Source organism: Halichoeres trimaculatus, unplaced genomic scaffold, assembly GCF_033239565.1.
Source record: "Halichoeres trimaculatus isolate MK-OKI-2021-1 unplaced genomic scaffold, fHalTri1.1 fHalTri1_scaffold_10, whole genome shotgun sequence".
Taxonomy (NCBI): domain Eukaryota; kingdom Metazoa; phylum Chordata; class Actinopteri; order Labriformes; family Labridae; genus Halichoeres; species Halichoeres trimaculatus.
In genome coordinates this window covers 14,204,075-14,221,561 of record NW_027437187.1, presented here as the reverse complement: position 1 = coordinate 14,221,561, position 17,487 = coordinate 14,204,075, and the positions used below count along the sequence as shown (strand labels likewise).

The window sequence follows — 17,487 nt, the reverse complement described above, 5'->3', positions numbered from 1 at the left end:
CAAAATGTGCCCTTCATTTCCAGATGGTTTCTGATGTACTGATAGTAGCCAAAATGGAAGTGAACTTCTTGAGTGACTCTTAACTTCATCCAAGTTGTTTTCACTGCAGATCTGCTCCCAAAGCGTTCAGTCTGCCCTTCTGGATGACCTTGAGCTGTTTGGTGAACTGTGATTGTTGCTTTCATTGTTTTTATTAAAGGTTATACTGCATTTTTAGAAGATAGACCCGGTTAGCCTGTCTTTTTTTGCTCCAGTGTTGGTGTTTAAGCTCCTATGGGTATGAAAATGTACACCAGCATTGCCATAGGACACAGCATCAAGCAAATTGCCATTTGGTCCAAATTGGTTGAGGAATCTGAGAAATTTTGACCCTTGTTGGCCTTTTGGACATTAAAGGGAGACACCTCCAAACATCAAACCTGTGCCATCTGGCTCCCTGTTGGTTTAGGAGGCTAATATTGTAGATTCTGACTCTTGGGGGGCCCCAGTACTTGTCTTTAAAATTTGGTCTCAATCGGGTTAGTAATAAGGGTGAGCATCCATTCCCACTGGCAGGATGGTCTCAGGGTTTAAAAGGCTAACAAGCCCTGATTTTCCCAGTAGGACCATTGGTCATTTTTTTTTCTAATGGGACCTCGGGGCTGATCTTTTAGTATGTTATACTAGGTTTTATTTGGAACTGAACTGTGGTGGTTTGGTGTCTCCATGACCTTCCTGTGACCCCTGGCGTACAGTCAAAATTTCACAATTTTGGATTCTGAAGCTCCATAAATTGGAATTTTTTGCATCAAATGAACTGGAACTTTTAGGGGAGATTCAGGTGAGCTTTGTGAGCATGTGATTTCAGAGCCAAGTCTCAAGGTTGTTTCTGTAGCTACTTCTTGTTTGGGAAGGGCTAGCCAGACAGTTCCAGCAGAGTATGATTTTAGAGTTTTCAGAGGTACCAGATCCGAGGTTTCAGCTCTCTAAGTGTTACGGAAGTGAAATGAGAGCAGAAGAGGAACATTTATTGGGAAAATGTGTCTTTTTGGCCCTCATCCGTCTCTAAGAGGCCCCCGGAGGTCTGAAAACGTGCATGAGTAGTCACATTATCCCCATTATGTACAACATGTGCAGTTTGATGCACTTTGGTTTAGGAATGTGTGAGATTTTGACCCTTTTTGGCCATTTCGGCCTTTTTGGACAATAAAGGGTTAATCGTCCAGGGAGAAACAGGCCTGTACTTGGGCCCCTTTTGAGGTAGCGCTCTGAAAAAAAACATGGAAGGTCAGGGGCTGGCCTTGTCTTATTGTCTCCGATTTGGTGTCAATAGACCCAAAAATGACAGAGCAGGATTTTTTTTTCACACATTTCCAGCCTCAGGCTTCATCACTACTAGTAGGCCTCACTGCTGAAAAGAGGGACTTACCATGGGGCTAGACCCTTGAAAATTCATACAGTGCATCATTTGACTGCCCTGAATAGTCCCACTAAATATCAGACTTCAGTTCCACTGAGAATGAGTTTTATGTTACTTAATATGTTGTACAAAATGTGCCCTTCATTTCCAGATGCTTTCTGATGTACTGAAAGTAGCCAAAATGGAAGTGAACTTCTTGATTGACTCTTAACGTTTTCAAAGTTGTTTTCACTGCAGATCTGCTCCCAGAGCTTTCAGTCTGCCCTTCTGGATGACTTTGTGCCATTTTGGTGCACTTGAGTCAATTGTCCAGTAAGAAACAGGCCTGTACTCTGGCCCCTTTTGAGGTAGAGCTCTGAAAAAAAACATGGAAGGTCAGGGGCTGGCCTTGTCTTATTGTCTCCGATTTGGTGTCAATAGACCCAAAAATGACAGAGCAGGATTTTTTTTTTTTACACATTTCCAGCCTCAGGCTTCATCACTACTAGTAGGCCTCACTGCTGAAAAGAGGGACTTACCATGGGGCTAGACCCTTGAAAATTTATACATTGCTTCATTTGACTGCCCTGAATAGTCCCACTAAATATCAGACTTCAGTTCCACTGAGAATGAGTTTTATGTTACTTAATATGTTGTACAAAATGTGCCCTTCATTTCCAGATGCTTTCTGATGTACTGAAAGTAGCCAAAATGGAAGTGAACTTCTTGAGTGACTATTAACTTCATCCAAGGTGTTTTCACTGCAGATCTGCTCCCAGAGCGTTCAGTCTGCCCTTCTGGATGACCTTGAGCTGTTTGGTGAACTGTGATTGTTGCTTTCATTGTTTTTATTAAAGGTTATACTGCATTTTTAGAAGATAGACCCGGTTAGCCTGTCTTTTTTTGCTCCATTGTTGGTGTTTTAGCTCCTATGGGTATGAAAATGTACACCAGCATTGCCATAGGACACAGCATCAAGCAAATTGCCATTTGGTCCAAATTGGTTGAGGAATCTGAGAAATTTTGACCCTTGTTGGCCTTTTGGACATTAAAGGGAGACACCTCCAAACATCAAACCTGTGCCATCTGGCTCCCTGTTGGTTTAGGAGGCTAATATTGTAGATTCTGACTCTTGGGGGGCCCCAGTACTTGTCTTTAAAATTTGGTCTCAATCGGGTTAGTAATAAGGGTGAGCATCCATTCCCACCGGCAGGATGGTCTCAGGGTTTAAAAGGCTAACAAGCCCTGATTTTCCCAGTAGGACCATTGGTCATTTTTTTTCTAATGGGACCTAGGGGCTGATCTTTTAGTATGTTATACTAGGTTTTATTTGGAACTGAACTGTGGTGGTTTGGTGTCTCCATGACCTTCCTGTGACCCCTGGCGTACAGTCAAAATTTCACAATTTTGGATTCTGAAGCTCCATAAATTGGAATTTTTTGCATCAAATGAACTGAAACTTTTAGGGGAGATTCAGGTGAGCTTTGTGAGCATGTGATTTCAGAGCCAAGTCTCAAGGTTGTTTCTGTAGCTACTTCCTGTTTGGGAAGGGCTAGCCAGACAGTTCCAGCAGAGTATGATTTTAGAGTTTTCAGAGGTACCAGATCCGAGGTTTCAGCTCTCTAAGTGTTACGGAAGTGAAATGAGAGCAGAAGAGGAACATTTATTGGGAAAATGTGTCTTTATGGCCCTCATCCGTCTCTAAGAGGCCCCTGGAGGTCTGAAAACGTGCATGAGTAGTCACATTATCCCCATTATGTACAACATGTGCAGTTTGATGCACTTTGGTCTAGGAATGTGTGAGATTTTGACCCTTTTTGGCCATTTCAGCCTTTTTGGACAATAAAGGGTTAATCGTCCAGGGAGAAACAGGCCTGTACTTGGGCTCCTTTTGAGGTAGAGCTCTGAAAAAAAACATGGAAGGTCAGGGGCTGGCCTTGTCTTATTGTCTCCGATTTGGTGTCAATAGACCCAAAAATGACAGAGCAGGATTTTTTTTTTACACATTTCCAGCCTCAGGCTTCATCACTACTAGTAGGCCTCACTGCTGAAAAGAGGGACTTACCATGGGGCTAGACCCTTGAAAATTCATACAGTGCATCATTTGACTGCCCTGAATAGTCCCACTAAATATCAGACTTCAGTTCCACTGAGAATGAGTTTTATGTTACTTAATATGTTGTACAAAATGTGCCCTTCATTTCCAGATGCTTTCTGAAGTACTGATAGTAGCCAAAATGGAAGTGAACTTCTTGATTGACTCTTAACGTTTTCAAAGTTGTTTTCACTGCAGATCTGCTCCCAGAGCTTTCAGTCTGCCCTTCTGGATGACTTTGTGCCATTTTGGTGCACTTGAGTCAATTGTCCAGTAAGAAACAGGCCTGTACTCTGGCCCCTTTTGAGGTAGAGCTCTGAAAAAAAACATGGAAGGTCAGGGGCTGGCCTTGTCTTATTGTCTCCGATTTGGTGTCAATAGACCCAAAAATGACAGAGCAGGATTTTTTTTTTAACAGATTTCCAGCCTCAGGCTTCATCACTACTAGTAGGCCTCACTGCTGAAAAGAGGGACTAACCATGGGGCTAGACCCTTGAAAATTCATACAGTGCATCATTTGACTGCCCTGAATAGTCCCACTAAATATCAGCCTTCAGTTCCACTGAGAATGAGTTTTATGTTACTTAATATGTTGTACAAAATGTGCCCTTCATTTCCAGATGCTTTCTGAAGTACTGATAGTAGCCAAAATGGAAGTGAACTTCTTGATTGACTCTTAACGTTTTCAAAGTTGTTTTCACTGCAGATCTGCTCCCAGAGCTTTCAGTCTACCCTTCTGGATGACTTTGTCCCATTTGTTGCTCTTGAGTTAATTGTCCAGTGAGAAACAGGCCTGTACTTGGGCCCCTATTGAGGTAGCGCTCTGAAAAAAAACATGGAAGGTCAGGGGCTGGCCTTGTCTTATTGTCTCCGATTTGGTGTCAATAGACCCAAAAATGACAGAGCAAGATTATTTTTTTTTACACATTTCCAGCCTCAGGCTTCATCACTACTAGTAGGCCTCACTGCTGAAAAGAGGGACTTACCATGGGGCTAGACCCTTGAAAATTCATACAGTGCTTCATTTGACTGCACTGAATAGTCCCACTAAATATCAGACTTCAGTTCCACTGAGAATGAGTTTTATGTTACTTAATATGATGTACAAAATGTGCCCTTCAATTCCAGATGCTTTCTGATGTACTGAAAGTAGCCAAAATGGAAGTGAACTTCTTGATTGACTCTTAACGTTTTCAAAGTTGTTTTCACTGCAGACCTGCTGCCAGAGCATTTAGCATACTCTGAGGAATGATTGTGAGTGTGATCTGGTTCACTGTGATGCTTGTCATGATTTGTTTTCACTTATTTTGTTTAACAATCCTGGCTTTCAGTGGTTGATGCATTTTGGGCTTCTCAAAAAGTAGCCCAGATTTAACTATTCAATTTGGTCCACCTCCTTAATTATTCTAATGTTTCCCCAAATGAAGTGTTCAATTTGCTTTGAGCTTTTGATTCAGGTGGGGAATTTAATCTGGTAACAAAAACATTTTGTAAAGGCATTTGTCCTGAACAATGAGCCTGTGTGGCTGATATTTCACATGGCATTGTCACATGTTCCATTAACTAGTGGCTAACTGTGAAAAGCGTGGCAAAATATCTTTGTAAATTAAAAAAATGATTTGTGAATTGTAAATAGCATACAAATTTTAACAAATAAACAAACAAAATCAAACTTTATTTAATATCCATTCTATTCTGATCTATAATATTAAATCAGGGACAGGAAAATGAATTAAAGGGTAATAAAAATATACTAATAGCAAAATGGTATTCAGTTGCATAAAAGAGTTTACACATTGAAAAATGAGTGCTGGTGGGGACTTTGTTGAAATCCTGCAATACCTGGTTCGGCCTCTGGGATTGCTATAGAACACACTCACAATTCCAAAAAGCCAGACTGCTGAGGACTTCACATACACACTGCAATACCGGGTTCAACCTCTGGGATTGCTACAGAGCACACACAAAATCAGAAAAAAATAGCCTGCAGGGGACTTTTGTGAAACTTCACCAGTCATATTGAAATCTCATTTCCTATTTGCTGGTGGGGGTTGACCCGTGGGGACCACGTTTTTGTCCCCACGGGGTTTTCTAGTCCCCACGGTGTTGGTGTGTATACATGTCAGTGTCCCCATCGGGATAGAAAAGCGAACGCACACACACACACACACACACACACACACACACACACACACACACACACACACAAAGAATCTACTTGTTTGTTAATCATTTGTAAGACACGACTCAAAACTGACAACTAGCCATACTGTGTGTGTGTGTGTGTGTGTGTGTGTGTGTGTGTGTGTGTGTGTGTGTGTGTGTGTGTGTGTGTGTGTGTGTGTGTGTGTGTGTGAGAGGGTCCAGACATATATATAGTTTATCAGGTACACCTGTCTAACTGCTCGTTAATGCAAATTTCTAATCAGCCAATCACATAGCAGCAACTCAATGCATTTAGGCATGTAGACATGGTCAAGACGATCTGCTGCAGCTCAAACTGAGCATCAGAATGGAGAAGAAAGGTGATTTAAGTGACTTTGAACGTGACATGGTTCTTGGTGCCAGTGGGGCTGGTCTGAGTATTTCAGAAACTGCTGATCTACTGGGACCAGCAACCATCTCTAGGGTTTACAGAGAATGGTCCAAATAGAGAAAATATACATTGAGCAGCAGTTCTGTGGGCCAAAATGCCTTGTTGATGCCAGAGGTCAGAGGAGAATGGACAGACTGGTTGGAGCTGATAGAAAGACAACAGTAACTCAAATAACCACTTGTTACAACCGAGGTCTGCAGAAGAGCATCTCTGAACACACAACACGTCCAACCTTGAGGCAGATGGGCTACAGCAGCAGAAGACCACACCAGGTGACCCTCCTGTCAGCTAAGAACAGGAAACTGAGGCTACAATTCACACAGCAACACCAAAACTGGACAATAGAAGATGGAAAAACGTTGCCTGGTCTGATGAGTCTGGATTTCTGCTCCACATTCAGATGGTAGGCTCAGAATTTGGCGTCAACAACATGAAAGCATGGCTCCATCCTGCCTTGTATCAACGGTTCAGGCTGCTGCTGGTGGTGTAATGATGTGGGGGATATTTTCTTGGCATGGTTTAAAGTCTACAGCCTACCTGAGTATTGTTGCTGACCATGTCCATCCCTTTATGAGCACAGTGTACCCATCTTCTAATGGCTACTTCCAGCAGGATAACGCTCCATGTCATAAAGCCATATCAGACTGGTTTCTTCAATATGACAATGAGTTCCCTGTACTCAAATAGCCTCCACACTTCCCAGATCTCAATCCAGTAGAGCACCTTTGGGATGTGGTGGAACAGGAGTTTCTCATCACGGATGTGCAGCCGACAAATCTGCAGCAACTATGTGATTCTATCATGTCAATATGGACCAAACTCTCTGAGGAATGTTTCAAGCACCTTGTTGAATCTATGCCACAACGGATGAAGGCAGTTCTGAAGGCGAAAGGGGGTCCAAGAGTATAATGTGATGTAGTATGTACAGTATGAGCAGAGCAGATAGTGAATAAAAACACTATGATGATGATGACAGTACTGTAAACACAAGAGCTGAGCTGTTATAAGGTGTTGTAGCCTTTGGTATGAAAGATCTCTCTGACTTCATGACACTGTAGCTGAATCAGTCTGTTTGAGAAGGTAAACCTGGAGAGGATGCAGTCATAATTTATCCCGTAAAGGATAAATAAAAATATACAGAAAATCTGCACCAGAATTTATTATTTATTGAGTGTGGCATTGTTTGAGGGGTCTAGGTGCAGGTGGATCTTGGTAGTCTTTGCAGTCCTGTCCCTGAGAACAAGCCTGGCAGACCAACTCATCTCCATACTTTGACTGTTAATTCATTATTTATTGGACTAAAGGTGCTGGATGGTTTGGTTTTTTTTTTTATTCTATGTTGGTTTGTTCCTGGAAGCCTTCAGTCCCCTAGTCGATCCCCTATATGCCCAGTTTGACCTGTATCGAAAGCAGACACTGAATGTTCATGAGCTCACTGTGTGTGGGCTAAATTCATTCAGGCTTCATCTGCGTTTGAATAATGTGCATTTGACCTGAACTCATTTGTCACAGAGATTTTTCTTTCCTTCCCCTGGAGGAATATATGATGTCGCCCTCCAACCACTTATAGACTGTGTCTGTAGTTGTTTGAGATGTGGGTGTTGTTGTGAAGTAGCCAGTGGTTACCTGCACCATCCAAACCCTTATCAGAGTGAAACCTGTAACAGGTGTTAGTCCTTAACGGGAGACATACACAAGTTTCCATTGGATGTTAGCATCATACTTTCCAGGAAATGTTTGCATAAGAAAACAATGGTAAAACTGTGTTTCTTCCCTTAAAGGAACAGCATCAATGGAGAAAACACTTCGTCCTTAATTACAAATTAAGGCCACAGTATTTACTTATGCTCCGCTGGTACAACCCAGCGCTGTGATGTCTTTTTACTCATTGTTTGTACAAACAAATGATTATTTTCCGTTGGCCAAGGACATTATTTCTGTTTGATTAAAGGTCCTGACACAAGACGCTGTGCCAAAAAAGGTCAAATAGACACTACTTCCCCCCAAAATCTAGTGACTCCGTACTCATGACCTTCAAGTTTCAGGAGTAAAATCCACCTTTTAAATGATTGTGAATGAAACCTTAAACCAGAAAAGAATTTGATTTGTTTTCTGTTCCTTCTTCAAGCATCAGTAGTCTCTGTGGACTTGACCTCTGCTCTGTCAATTGTTTTCCTGCTCCCGATGTTAACACAGAAACTGAAGCTTGTTCTGATGTGGTCAGTCACGAAGGAAATCTATTAACACCGTCTCTTTTTATTTCTCCCCTCTCCTGCACCTCCTTTCAGCCCTGCTGTTATTTTTCCTCTTTACCCCTCCTCTTCCTCTACCTCTCCTCAGTGATAATGAACTGCCGGTCTTGCCCCTGTGAGTCTGTTCAGAGAGATTGTGTGTGTGGGTGTGAGTGAGTGTGTGTGAATGACTGACTAACCCCTTTCTGAATTATAGACTCCAAGGGGTCACCCTGGATCTCCAGGGGCCTATTGTGATGGCCCTTCTCTCAATTTCTCTCAGCTGCACTTGAGAGCCCATTGGTGTGGTGTTTGTGTGTGAGTGTGTGTGTGTGTGTGTGTTTCCTCTCAGGTAGGACTGAGCAGATCTCTCCCTGTCCCGCAGTATGCCTCACTGCCTCTTTTATAGAGCCTCCCTTGCTTATTCAAAAGGATTTCAGTGCCTAAATTCAACTGTTACCCACTCCCTCTGACTTTCCTTCACACCACATTTAAATGAAGTGAGCTGCAGTCCAAAAAAAAAAAGAAAGAACCATATGTTCAACAGTTTAAATAAACTTTTTGCAGGTTTGGTGAATTTTACAGATATTAACACATAAAGAAGCATGCAAGGTGAGCAGAGTGTGACTTCTGGTTGAAACTCTACAGGGGTGAGCAAGACCCCAACACAGAGCCAAGTCTTCCATGAGCTCGGCCATAAGGGTTAACACTGTAGCCCTCTTAAAACTAGCTAGCTCAGCTGTTGGTTCTTACCTTGAACTGAACATCTCTGCTTGACTCGGCATCAATTTTCAAGTTTTCCCACATTGAAAAAATCAACTTCTTTTGCAAGCTTATAGGATTTGTGTTTTACCCCCCAGAGTTTGTGATTAATGATGGTTTGATGAGAATGTTGCATAGCACACTGATAGGGAAACAACTCCCCTGATCCCCTCAAAAAAGCTCATAACCTCCTCATACCTTCTTCCTTATTCATAACAAACACTTTGTTACAGTGGGGTCTGTCTGACATACCGTCAGCTGCTAATTGTGCTCTCCCAATGTCCATGAGCAACAGTCTATTTTTTAAAATAATAATCTGCCATGTAAAAAAAAAATTAAAAAATATGAATGGTTACTGTAATGAGTGTTTGGAATCAGATACTGAGAAAACCCACTGGGGACGCTTTTAGGGACCTCACCGACGCACCCTTGAAGTTTCAGAGCCCTTGGGCTACGTTTTGTAGAGTTATGACCCATTTCGTAAAAGGCCAAAAACAGTCCAATTTTGTCCCAAAAAATAGCCCGCAAAAAAATGTGTTTCTCCAAAAGTTGGACCCAAGCCGGTTCTGAGAAAACCCACTGGAGGCACTCCTAGGGACCTCGCGGATGCACCCTTGAAGTTCTGGAGCCCTCAGCCTATGTTTTTTGGAGTTTTGGCTCTTTGGTTGAAGGCTAAAACAGACCTTTTTTGCCCCCAAGAAACAGCCTGCAAGAAACTGTGTTTTTCCAAAAGTTATATTTTGGTACTTACACCAAATTTAGCAATTGTCTAACAGATGGTTCAGCAGACACAAAAATGTTGTGAAAGTTAGTGAAACATTTGTCCCAAATTGCATACTTCCATACTAAAATACTCAAAATTTTGAGTATACTGCGTCAAATGAAATGAAAAAAATGAAAAACAGTACGCATAGTATGCGAAAATTGAGTATGCAAAAGTACCCGGATGATGTACTCAAATCAGCACGGATTTTGAGTATGCAGCTGTGGACACTCAACTCACTCATTTCCTCCTCCGGCAGCAAAGGCGGAAGAGAGCTGTGGCCGTTCGCTCAGTACAGTAAAAATACAAATAAACAATGCATACCAGGACATCTTCAGCCAGTAGGAGGAGGAGGAGATCTTGTTGGCGCCGATTACGGCGTAGCAAAGCGTGATTGGCTGATGGTAAGATCTTGATATTTTGATCGTGTTATTAGCTGTGTTTAATATACTACTGAAAAGGCTTTGAAAATTTGCGGGCAAATAGTGGCGGTATTTGGCGGAAATGCACTGGAAGCCGGTCACAATTAGACGTTGAAGAAGAAGAAGAGGTCGACATCATGTTGTCATTTACGGTAAGTAAGGCGCTCGGCGGTATGCGATTTGAGACAGCACTACACCTTCAATATTCACGCACTAAGCCAGTGAGTATATAGTATGCTTAGTACACTCAATTTGAAAATTTTGAGTAGACAGTATGGAAGTATGCGATTTGAGACACATTGATTGTTTTCTCCTCTAACTTCAGCTACGATAAATATTGCTTCACAGGAGCCTTACCTTGTGATATCCTCAAGTTCTTATATTTCTATAATATTTACCAGTATCATCTTATATGTTGCTTAAGGAATCAATCATTATCATCCATCCCATAAAATACAGCATTGTCCAGAATTTCACACAAAAACGCTGCATCTCGCTTTGAATCAATACAGGATGCAATTTGTCCTATATTTCCAATTTGCCTTGAATGCAGCACCATTCTGCCAGAATTCAACACTAATGCAACTGCCATAACATTAGCACTTTAGCTATATTTTTCAGTAACTCAAGTTAAAACAGAAACAATGTTTTACTTACTGTCACTACTTTTCTGTATCACTTGGAATAACCGCCCGTTAGAAAATTTGATCTCTTTACCTCCGTCATGGCAGTACTTCCAGTGTGTTGAGGTATTTGCATTCTTCTTGTGGCTTTTGCAAATTGTCTAACACCTACCAGCCACTGTATGTTACACCAGCATATTGAGTAGAAATGGTACATGTTAACAATCTGGTGTGTATGGAACTATGCTATCATATATATGCAGTGGTGTAATTTGTTGTGCAGAGTAAGAAGCTGACGGATTTTGCTTGAAACAAATGCATGCCCCAGTGCATGCCCCCTGGGGCCCATGGATCAGGGTCATCAGCAACAAAACACCATCCCTCGGCATTTTTCTTTTACACCTGGAAGTTTTTCACTTGATAAAAGCATCAATTTGCTTTTCACACTTGGGTTTTCTTCTTCTTCTTCTCCCAGTAATTGTTCTTCCTCATCAACCACAGGTCTCTCATTTAACCAACACATGATACTCGTCAAAAGAGCAGAGGCTAATTTTAGAGGCTATTGTGAGGCTATCATACTGTTATTATTTTTAGAGAGTTCACAACACTTACAGCTCCCCTCCTCAACAAGCCTCCCATGACCTTTTAACCAGGAGTTAATTAGTCTTTTCATTCAGTTTGAATGAGTTAATTGATTAACGAGAAATGGTAATGGCTTTATCTGTAAACAGCCTCTCGTTTTCTTTCAGTCTCCTCCTCTTCGACTCGTCTCGCGTCCCTCTCCTTTTATAACCCCGATGAGGTTTCCAACACATTAAGCTCTGAGCTCAGAGACGGGGACACAGATTGTTTAAAATTCCTCAGGACGTTTTAATCAAGACCACAGAAAGGAGCTCGGGTACTTCTTACTGGCACTCTCACATCTCTGTATTTTGATCTTGCCCCACTTACTCTGGCCGTACTTCTTTCTGATCCACTTCTCCCTTTCTCCTTTATCCAGAGTGGCAGAAGGAATGGCCCCATCTCTCGTTCAAGGATCCCTTGTGGCCTGACAGCCCTCACAATAAAAGCCATTAAATACCATGAGAGAAAAAGACGTCTCTCTAATTTAAATCCCCTCCTCCTCTGCCTCTGAACATCATTACGGGTTTAGACGTGAGCAAGACAGATACACAGATAAAGAAGGGAGAGGGGAGAAAGAGATCCATGAATGTGTCACTTCAAAGTCCCTGCAGCAGCAGTACTTCAGGAGAACAATCAGCCCGAAACTCTGGTAGCAAAGTTTGTATGTACAGAACTCTGAGCGGCTTAGCTCGGCTTTGATTGCCTTATGGAAAAGCCTTGATCACACAGCGGCGAGGAGGTAAACAGAGAGAGGAGTGTGAAATGAGGTGATGTGGGTCACATTGCAGATGTTACACTGCTTTATAACCCTCCCATATTACAAAGTAAAGCTTTGACTGATTCACATAAAACAATTGTAAATGAGTTCTTTGCTTTTTAAGTTTTTAATACAGTTTATGTTGAGAGTTTGATAGATATTAAACATTTTTTGTATCTGCGATTTTTTAAAATGCAGTCCCTAAAATTAAAAAAATGATTAAAACAATAAAAATAGACAATAACAAACAAAAAGATTAAAAATAAAAAATAAAATAGATAAAAAAAGCAGAAATAAAAAATTCTGAAAATTAAAACAAAATTAATTCAGTGAGCCGGCCCAGAGAAATGCAAATTATATCTTTTTTGAAAGCTGTTAGTCCTAGCAATACACAGGAGCAAATAAAATAAATAAATAAATAAAATGTACAATTATGCAGCAAGTATTGGAAAAAAATAAGAGTTGCTGTGTCTACAAAGTTTAAATCTGATGCTCTACAAAATTGGTGAAATTAACACCTTCTTCTTGTGTTCTCCTCTGTCTCACCTTATCTGAAGAGGGAAATGGCAAATGAGTGAATCTCACAAAAATACACTTTGTCACGTAGTATTTCCCTTCACTCCTTTCTTTTCTCTTCTCAATCAGAAACTACAAAACAACAAAAGCAACAATTATCCCGGCACAAAAGGACATGAATGGATGGAGTGATGGTGGGTTGGAGGAGGCTCTTTGATAAACTATGGGAATGATGGTTTGAGGAGAATGTTGCTCCAGCTGACATATGGAGAAGTGGAGGCTCGGCCCAGCTAAAGAGCTTTTTCATGATTTTCCCTCTATTACAAGGATTAGACGTAGTGGGGTAAGCCACACACACACATTCACACATACACACGTCCTTTTCTAGCTCACTCTCACTTTACAATTTTCCTGCTTTATCTACCAGTCCAGCACTTAGTTAACACTTTTTAGCTTTTTCCATTAAAGCATTACAAAGAATAAATCAGCCTAAAAATAACCTGAAATGAATTAGGGCAAAAGTATACACATGTCTGTATATAAATCACAGAATGTCAGAGGATTTCTCTCACAGATAAAAACATCCAACCCTCTTTTACCCTTCAGAGAGAGCAGAGTCTATAGCCAAGGTTGAGATATCTAATTCACTAAAATTAAATCAGATCATCCCTGAATCAAAGTAGAAGCTGCAGCTGAAATTAAACCTGGTTTCCAGATCCAAAGTATTCCTAGGGTCACACTCAGGAAATAAAAAAGAAGGACAGCAATAAAAACATTACTTATTTAAGAAAAGCTGCTGCACCATGTGGATGGCTAAAAACGTCTTTTCTGCAGGTAAAATAAGTCAGTGTTGAGTTAAACAGCACAGGACAATAAAAAGGTATCATACAGCAAAATGCATTCATCCATTCTTTTGTCCAGTCTTAAGTACAGTCTGTAATATCGTTTTCCTTACTAAAGTTTCTAAATATCATTTATTCTTCACAAGTGCATAGTGGGTGTCAGTTTTCTTCCAACACCTTAAACGATTTAAAAAGATTGCTATAGTGTGAGTTTATGCTTCTCCTGTTTTTACATTAAACCCCTCTTGAAGCATTATTTTGAAAGATAAGTGCCATGTTGATCACCTGTTATGGTAACATAGTATCAAGTAGTGAATCTGAAGTTGTGTTAAGTAGAGAATAGATGGGCTGTTGATAAACAATGTGAAATTCCTCAGGCTTGATTCAGGATGTGTTTTTGTCACCCCAAGTGGCATGGGCTTCAACAGGACTTTTATTTAATCAAATTTCAGCCAAAACTGGGAAGTCAAAATTTGGCCCAAAACATTAGGTTTTGGGCCAAATTAAAAAAAAAAAAAAAAGACAAGTTTGGATTTGATACAGGATGCCTTTTTTTTCACCCAGGATGACATGGGTGTCAACGGGGGACACATATTTCATAGAATTTCAGCCAAAAGTGAGAAATCAAACTTTGGCCCAAAACCCTACTGTTTTAGGCTATATTTCCAAAATCCAAAAGAAAGGTTTTAGCCCTCAGACTTGATGCAGGATGTGTTTTTATCACACCAGATGGTATGGGCTTCAACAGGGGACACATATTTCATGGAAATTTTAGCCAAAATTTGGCCCAAAACCTAAAAACTTAAAACAGAGTTTTTAGCCCTCGGTCTTAATTCAGGATGCGTTTTTTTTCACCCAGGATAGCATGGGCTTTGACGTGGGATACGCATTTCATGGAATTTCAGCCAAAAGTGGGAAAATTGTGCAGGCATTCATTCTCAACTGATTCATTCCTGTTGTCCAGACTTCAGTACAGTCTACAACAGCATTTTCTCTATAAAGTTTCCAAATATTATTTATTCTTTGCAGGTTCATTGATGGTGTCAGTCTTCTTTCACGGCCTAAAGATAAAAAGTTTCCTCTAGTGCTACTTTATTCTTCTCCTATTTTTACATTGAACCCTTTTCAAACATTGTATTTAATGTAATCACTTGTTATGATAACGCAAGTATCAAGTGGTGTATATAAACATAAATTGTGTTTAGTGGACAAGAGACATGCTGCTGATAAATAATGTCAAATATCTGATGCATAGGTCTTCTGTGTCCTCAATGTGTTGTCTTCTGTCTTCACTTGTTTTTAGATGAGACCATTGTACTAGTTCTTGTTTTTCAATGTGTGCTATTCCAAGTTGAATTTCCTGTTTTATGTTGCAGTTCTTGCTCCCTCTGTATTATGGTCAGGTTTTCCCTCTCACTCATGTGTGTTTTCTTTTTCTTTAATTTTCTCCTTTTTTTTCTTTTATTCGATTGCAACTAATAAGTTTCACCTGTTTCTCTGTCACATCTATACCCTCTTGTTACCCTGTGTAAACCCAGGTTCTTTGGGCTTTGCTTGTGAAGTATAAGTATGAAACTAATAAACAGATAACATACCACACTTTTGAAAGATTGATGTATTTAAATATCATTTCCCTTGAAACCCATTTCTGATTAACTGATGCAGGGTCAAGATTACCCCTTTAATAATGAGCAGTAAAAGTATTTATACAGGATTACAGATTATGTGAAAAGTTTAGACATATATCCAGGGCTTCTTATCAGAGTTTTGGAGGTTTGCTTTACTGAGGCAACAGATGCATCACATTCATTTTGAGATATTAATAAAAGTTTTGGTTGTTTATGTGAATTCAAAAACTCATGGTGTTGAAGAAAAAGTGTTTAAAAATTTTTGAAAAGTGGTCTCGGTTGGGATCAGAGAAAAGTTTCAGGTTTAGGTTTTGAATGGAGACAGAAAAACAGTAACATAAAAGTCAAATTTGGTTTTTGCATTTGACAAGCGTTGGAGCATAAAAGCACCTTGATGGGATGTGAGCTCTCCTCTTCTTTCTCCAGCTGGACCTCCATGAAATCACCCTTTAACACAGTTTGTGTGTCTGGTGTGTGTGTGCGCGCGTGTGTGTGTGTGTGTGTGTTCATGCTGGTAATGCCCATGGTAAATTGATACCATTACTGTCTGGTCGGTGAAAAAGCCAGAACTAAAGACCGTTCCTGTGTCACACCACTTGCTGCTGATGTCCAAACAGCTTCTGTTCCTATACGTCTGTATCCCCACCTCCACCTCCACCTCCCTGACCTACCCCTCTCCCCTGGCTCTCAGACCTAGCCATGTATGACAGATATGGTTGATTGTGAGCAGATCAGAGCAGATCATTGAGGAGAATGGCTTCAGTGAAACCTCTCATTCAGCTCAGTCGAAGCTTTCAAAGGAGCTCTGATATGGAAAAAATGGGGATATCCTCCTGGCTGTTCCTTTATTCCTGTGTGTGTGTGTGTGTGTGTGTGTGTGTGTGTGTGTGTGTGTGTGTGTGTGTGTGTGTGTGTGTGTGTGTGTGTGTGTGTGTGTGTGTGTGTGTGTGTGTGTGTGCGGTGGGTGTTTTTGTCATTGACTTCAGTCCATGTGAAATTATCAGACAAAGCTGAAATAGGAAGTCAAATGAATAGCTCTCATGCTGGGCACTGTGACCATAATCTGGTGTGTGTGTGTGTGTGTGTGTGTGTTTCCATGTGTGTGTGTTCACTGTATGAATAAGAATTGTTTGACACAGTCCTCAAACAGGAAATGAAATGTTTTGATCCTCTTTATTGTGAGCTGGTTTGGTTCTGGATTGGTCTTCAATGGTCTCACCGTTCTGCTTGTGTGATCACTGGTGAATTTCCGTCAGACTGTCGCTCTGTTTGTAATATAAAAAGTGTTTGTTTTCCTCAGAATGGATATTTAAATGAGTAATTTGAGTAATTTGAATATCTTTGGTGTGTAAACCCACTTGAATTTCTGCAGAACTTAAACTCCTGTGGTTGTACACCGCCCTGTTTATTGTATGACCTTGTACTGATGAATGTTAATGACTCTACAAAGAACAGTTTTATCTTCTAATAGAAGACTTGAAATGTCTTCCATCCCTGCTCATTCAGGTTGATGTTTAAATCACAAATGACTGCCAAAGCCATAAATATACTGCTTATTTAAAGTTGAATATTTTATAACATATTCAAAAAGTTAAATAAAATTGTAATGAAAAAAATGATGTCTTTTTTGCCTGCCGGAAATAAACCTAAACAAATGAACAACAGCTGCTCAGTATCTGAATGAAGAGAGCTTTACAACAGTGACCAACAGCATTTTACCCCCATATGACATAATCTGAAAGATTTCATCTCAACCTGTTAAGAGAATAAAAGAAGAAAAAGTTGAAAAGTTGAATTAAAGAGACATATGAGTCTAACCAAAATTGCTTTATATTCCCGAATGGGAAAAAAAAAATGAATTGCTTAATGATTGCTCTTAAAGGTAGGGTCTGTAGGAATTTTTGTTACTTGTTAGTAAACACAACATTCAAACTGGACTCCTCCTCCTTGGCTCAGTGCCAGCAGCAGCAATACACACCCACAGCCACTGACCGTGACTATGTGAACATATTCAGTTGCCCGTTCTTTGTCCTGAGTTTCTCTCCAAGTCCCCAAAAGTCAGTGAAAGACAAGCCAAGCTTCACCCTCATTTAGTAAAAAGCTTTATCTGTTTCGCGTTTTGTTTCACTCTGGTTACTCTTCTTTCACAGTCCACTGTCATAGCCTGTGGAGAGAGCTTCTTCCAATTGCTAATCAACACACACAGTCACTTGTGCACTGGGAGTGCTGTGATTGGTTGAGGTAACCACA

General features: G+C 40.5%; 1 protein-coding gene across 2 annotated transcripts in view; it reads left to right on the top strand.

Moving 5' to 3' along the window:
- dnaaf4 (dynein axonemal assembly factor 4) overlaps nt 1-13,048 on the top strand; it is a 50,587-nt gene extending 37,539 nt beyond the window's left edge. The window contains exon 10 of one of the 2 annotated variants that reach the window (XM_074677952.1): nt 12,897-13,048. The gene's annotated coding sequence lies outside the window, so the exon portion shown is untranslated. Of the gene's footprint in view, nt 1-11,619; nt 11,666-12,896 lie in introns of those variants that run through there. The other variant, XM_074677953.1, reaches the window with a different exon arrangement.
- The last annotated feature ends 4,439 nt before the right edge of the window (nt 13,049-17,487 follow it).